We start from the raw sequence: 6000 nt of genomic DNA on the forward strand, positions 1-6000 counted from the left end.
GCCTTTTACCTCTCTCCATCCAGGATCTGTTGGGACTAGAAAGTTCCGGGCCACAGTGGAGTTCTTGTCCTCCAGGGCGGTGTGGGGGGTGCCTCCTTTCACTGAGCCGTCATGGCGTGGCTATGAAGTATAGGTTCATGTAATAAACCTGCACGTTCTGCACGTGTATCCCAGAACTCAAAGTATAATAAAGAAAAAAGTTTTAAATTTAAATACACATTCCACAAATTACAAAACAAGTTTAGAAAGCCTCCCTTATGCCAGTTTTACAAAAACAGAAATGACGGCACATCGTTGACAAGATGTCAAAGTGGCAACATCCTAAAGTAGTGAAAGAGAAAGAAAGTTATTGTGGAATTCTATGCCGCAGTGAAAACTCTTTCAAAATTGTGACTGAAGTAAGGACATTCAAAGACATACAAAAAATGAGGCCAGGTGCGGTGACTCAGGCCTGTAATCCCAGCACTTTGGGAAGCAGGGGGATCACTTGAGGTCAGGGAGTCAGAGACCAGCTGGCCAACATGGCAAAGCCTTGCCTCTACTAAAAATACAAAAATTAGCCAGGTGTGGTGGCACGTACCTATAATCCCAGCTACTCAAGAGGCTTTAGCATGAGAATCACTTGAACCCAGGAGATGGAGGTTGCAGCGAGCTGAGGTCTTGCCACTGCACCTGAGCCTGGATGATGGAGCAAAACTCCATGTAAAAAAAAAAAAAAATACAAATAGGGAAACCCATTTGGGACCCTTCTTCTGCACGAGGGAGCTTTTCTCTTTCTTTCATCTGATAAACTTCTGCTCTTAAACGAAAACAAAAACGCAAATAAAAATAAAGACATACAAATATATGAAAGCATTCACTGACCCACACTACAAGAAATGTTAAAGGAGTCGTCTAGGCCTCAGATAAGGATACCAGAGAGAAAGCTGGACCTCCACAAAGAAATACAGATGACTGAAAACCTCTATGTGGGTACTTCCATGTCGGGGTTTATAACATGTCTAAAATCAAGTTACATGACACTAGCACAAAGGCCAGAAGGGGAGGTACAATGTCACCTGATGGCAGCCTGATCAAGGTGAAGTCTAGAAACCAGAAAGCCATCACTGACACAACAAAAGAAAGAATTACAGCTAATAAGCCAAAAAAGGAAAGACAATGGACTGATATAAAAGCCATGTGCTCACTCTGCTGGAACCACTGCTCTCCGGACCTCTCCCTATAGAAATACACCGGTGGCCAGTGAAAGTGAACAAGATTGATGACGGCAGCATCGTTTGTAATCCTAAAGTAATAGAACCAATGCAATTTCAAACATAATGGAAAACGCTTTATTTAACAAACACGGACAATCGAACAAACAGTGAAAGGAAGTCCTTTTGCCTAGAGGAACGCGGAGGGTCAGGAGATGCTATTCCTGCAAGGATTTCAGGGTTTCCAGACGCCTAGTTTTCAGGCTAGTTCTTCCGGAAGATCTTATTCTTGGGGAGCTACAGGTTCTCGCATTTGGGCTCTTCCAGGTTCTGTCTCCGTTTTCCCCTCAATTCCTCCCCATTCTGCTGCAATAAAAAAATTAAACCTCACCGCCAGCGCCTCTGCACGAGCCCTTTAGGCGGTCTGGATGTCTGGTCCACCGCTCCCCGGCTTCTTTCCCCGCTTTTCCCTTTCCCCGCTTGTCCGGTCCCCGGACCCGACCCCAGCCCAGCTGCGCCCCCGGCTCCACCGCGCAGAGGGTGCCCTGGAGGCCCTGCCCTTTGCTCACCCCGCGGAGCGCAGAGAAATCAACCTGAATAAACGCTTTGTAAACGGAATTTCCATGGAAAAATCTCTCATGATTGCCATTCTCAAGGCTCTTCAAAGGACTAAAAGCTAAAGGCGACGATGGAGTCATTGGGCAAGTCGTGCGCCCTGCTGAGTGCAGGACCCTGCGCCCCGCCAGGGGACCCACGAGCGACCCTCACCCCATCCCTGCCCTGGCGGGGCCCCGTGCGGGCCACAGGATCGGGAGACGGCAGCGGAAGCGACTGCGCAGGGTGGGCAGAGGGTCCCTCACTGGGTGAAGTCGGCGCAGAGAACGCGAAGAGCCATCCCGGGAGCCGGCCGGGCGCTCAGCGTCCCTTCCACCCCCAGGTGCCTCCGCCCGGGTCGCGGACGGGGCGTTTCCGGGGGCTCGTGAAGCAGCGGCGGGGCAGGACCGGCGAAGGCCATTCCGCTGTCCTCTGACTTCAGAATCTCCCAACGCGTGGGTGTCCTAAGGCACCAGCGGACTCGCTGCTCCGATCTCTCCGAGCCTCGCTAGCCGTCCTGCCCAGGCAGCCCTTAGTGTGGAAGGGATGCGGGACCTTTGGTGAGTGGCCCTACCCATCGCACTCGGGGGAGCCGGCAGCACCTGTCTCTGTGGCGCAATCGGTTAGCGCGTTCGGCTGTTAACCGAAAGGTTGGTGGTTCGAGCCCACCCAGGGACGCCTCCTCTAACTTTTAAAGCGTTCACATGTAGATCAATTCTGACAGAGCATCACCTGAAATGTCAGGTTGTCTTGTGCCTGTGTACAAGAAACAGAGACCAAATGAGTCCCTCTGGTGCGATAAAATCCTCGTGCTACCCCTCATAGGCTTGGATGGGTTATAGACCAGCCTCGATGTTTTTCATTTTTAACAGGAAGCTTAGAGAGGTGTCCTATGCCCAGGGTGTGCCTGGATTTACATAATGTGACCAGTAGAATCATTTATCATCATCATAATCCTCTCCATCATTTTTGAAAACAGCATTTCCCCCATCAGTTTGTGCATGATTTATTTAACCCTTTTCAAAATGTGTTGGAAATGAAGTTGGCCTCGTGGTTTTAGGATTTCCAAGAATCCTGCAGTGATCATTCTTGCACACATCTTTTTGGATACTAATATTCCTAGAGTGTAGAGAACTGGATGTGCCACTGCCATATTACAGGCTTTTTAATTTTAATTTTTAGTTTTTGTGGCAGGATCTCATTCTGTCTCTCAGGCTGGAGCGCAGTGGCCCCATCACATGTCACTGCAGCCTCGACTTCCCAGGCTCAAGCGATCCTTCCATCGCTCAGCCTTCCCAGTAGCTGGGACTACAGTCGTGGGCCATCATGCTCTGCTGATTTTTGTATGTTTTGTAGAGAAGAGATTTCACCATGTGGCACAGGCTGGTCTCCTAATCTTAATCGAAGTTAATATGAGCACACTTTCATCTGTGTGGGTTATACTGGGCTCAAGCAGCTCCGAGGCCTCACAAAGTGCCAGGATTTACTGGCATGAGCCACTGCATCGGGCCTTGTATAACGCCTGTGACTTCAGCAAATTTAATAAATTTATCTTCTGCGGGAGGGGTACCAAATCATATTCCAATTTATTTCTCAACTCTAATACTGTCCCTTTCTTCATTTACTTGCTGGCACAACAAACTTTCTTCTCCCTCCCCATCTTTTTTTAGAGTAGGTGTCACTCTGTCACCCAGTGTGGAGTGCAGTGGTGTGATCTCAGCTCACTGCAACCTCCACCTGCCGGGCTCCAGCGATCCTCACACCTCAGCCTCCACAGTAGCTGGATCTACTGGCATGCACGAGCACCTTCGGTTTTTTTTTTTTTTTTTGGGGGGGGGTAGAGATAGGGTCTCGCTTTGTTGCCCATGTTGGTCTCTAACTCCTGGGCTCAACAGATCCATCTGCCTTGGTCTCCCAAACTGCTCGGATTTCAGGTGTGAGCCACCACCCTTGGCCATGTGCCCAGGATATTCTAATAAGGGGCTAGGTGGCTTCATGGTTTAACTAAGGGGATGATACAACAGAAGGACATGGAGGACATTACACACAGATATTCTGTGGCACAGGATGGACAGGTAAACTTCTAAGACATTTCATTTGATTTTTGAGACAAGGTCTCACGCTGTTGCCAAGGCAGCCATGCAGTGGCACGGTCATAGTGGAGCATGATCACGGCTCACTGTAGCCTCAACCTCCCTGGGCTCAGGAGATCCTCCCACCACAGCCTCCTGAGTAGCTGGGACTACCAGCATACACCAATGCTGGCTGGCTAATTTTTGTATCTTTTTGTAGAGACGGGGTTTCACCATGTTGCCGGGGCTGCTCTCCAACTGAGCTCAAGCAATCCATCTGCCTCAGGCTCTCAAAGTGCTGGTATTACAGTTGTGAGTCACTGTGCCCAGCTTGTAATTGTTTCCTATGGTGACCAAGTCACATGGGTCCAGAGAAGACAGGTCACAGTGACCTCTTTGATAGTCTTCTGCCAAGTCATTTATGCAAAGGAGCAAAATCACAATGGTTTCAGATATTTTTTTCTCCTTTCGATTCCTCTTTTCTTTCTAAATTTTGATTTGACTTTTATTTGCTGAAAACAATCTAATGCCAGCTCTCTCTTCTGTACTAATGAAGAATTAACACGCAGGTAAGTTTCTCTGAGTTATTCCCTGACTGATTTCTTTCAGAGCCTATGTCCATAAAAATCAGCCCATCTGAGAAACATCACTGTAGCCAACAGAATCCTGCACCTGACAGGCCCCTGTTGCAGACCTGGATCCTTAGCGCTACTGGCGCTCGTTCCATTTCCAACTGCTCAGCACACAGAAAGCCAATCATTGAGACACTGAGTATTGCTGAGGAAGAAGCTACTTGGGAGGCTGAGGTAGGAGAATGGCTTGAACCCGGGAGGCAGAGGTTGCAGTGAGCCGAGATGGAGCCATTGCATTCCAGCCTGGCCGACAGAGTGAGACTCTGTCTCAAAAGAGAGAGAAAAAGAGAATACAATAGTGTAACCATTCTAAAATACTGCCTGATAGTCTCCAATACAGTGAAAAACACACCTACTTCCTGACCCAGCCATTCCATTACAAGGCTTATATGCAACAGAAATGAAGGCACAGGTCCATAAAAAGGCCCATTGTGGAATATTTGTAAACACCTTTTTCACAATTGCCAAGAGTAGAAATAGTCCAATTGTCCATCATCTGTAGTGTATTCACAGGTTAGAATACACTCATCAATAACACCAAAAACCTGAGATTCATGCCATATAATGGAAGCATCTCATAATCACTGTTGCATTTAAAAAAAAAAAACAAAGAGGCAAAATCAGTATACTCCATTACATGATTTCAAAAAGAAGCAAAAGTAAATCACAGAGATAGAAATCAGAAGGGTGACTGCCTAAGTGGGGATAGGGTTGAGGATTGACTGGAAGGGGCTCTAACGACTTTTTGGGCTGGTGACAATGTCCCATAACTTGATTCAGGTGATAGTTTCTTTTGTCAAAATACACTGGGCCTCGAAGTTAGGATTAGCACACTTTGGTCTGTGTGGATTATACCTCAGTCATTTACTGATAGCAAATAAAGAAGTAAAAACAAAATTAAAAATTGGGGTTGGGGAACGTCATTAAATTTCAATTTTATTATGTTCTTTAGGTTTCACTTTAAATACCGGGTTGGAATTGAACTCTCGTCTTCTCTTGTTCATTTCTGTTTTGGCCTAAAAAGACCCTGAGGATGTTTGAAATATCTGAGCTAAAGAAACAGGCATGGCCACATCACGTCATCAGTAAAAGATTCCAATAAGGCTGACTGAGAGGGAGCGTCTCAGCTTTTGGATATTGCACTTAATCAGAGAGGAGGCAAAAATCTAGCCTTTCAGGATGACAGACCCGGCATGCAGGTTACGGGTTGCTTCTGTTTCTGCCGCTACAGAGAGCTCTGAAGCCACAGGAAAGTTGTAACCTCTCTGGTCACAGGTAAACCGCGCAGCCCAGGCTGAGCTTGGAGGCTAACGGGAAAGAAAAGCCCTACACCCTAGAAGGCACACTGCTCAAACTCCGATTTGAGCCGGGTTTGCTGCGGCCACAGCACCGAGTAGCAACCACGATGCGAGCAGGGCGAGCCCCAGAATCGGACGCGGCCCGACTCTCTTTAAACTGAATGTAGGGCTGCTTCCGTTTTGGAGATCAAAGGGTCCGCATAGATTTCGT

At 47.7% G+C, this 6000-nt stretch overlaps 1 non-coding gene across 1 annotated transcript; it reads left to right on the plus strand.

Annotated features, from left to right (window-relative positions):
* The first annotated feature begins 2391 nt into the window (after window positions 1-2391).
* On the plus strand, window positions 2392-2465 carry TRNAN-GUU (transfer RNA asparagine (anticodon GUU)). The gene has a single exon. It is a non-coding gene; the product is annotated as a tRNA-Asn (tRNA).
* Window positions 2466-6000: the final 3535 nt, after the last annotated feature.

Source organism: Saimiri boliviensis, chromosome 19, assembly GCF_048565385.1.
Source record: "Saimiri boliviensis isolate mSaiBol1 chromosome 19, mSaiBol1.pri, whole genome shotgun sequence".
NCBI lineage: Eukaryota > Metazoa > Chordata > Mammalia > Primates > Cebidae > Saimiri > Saimiri boliviensis.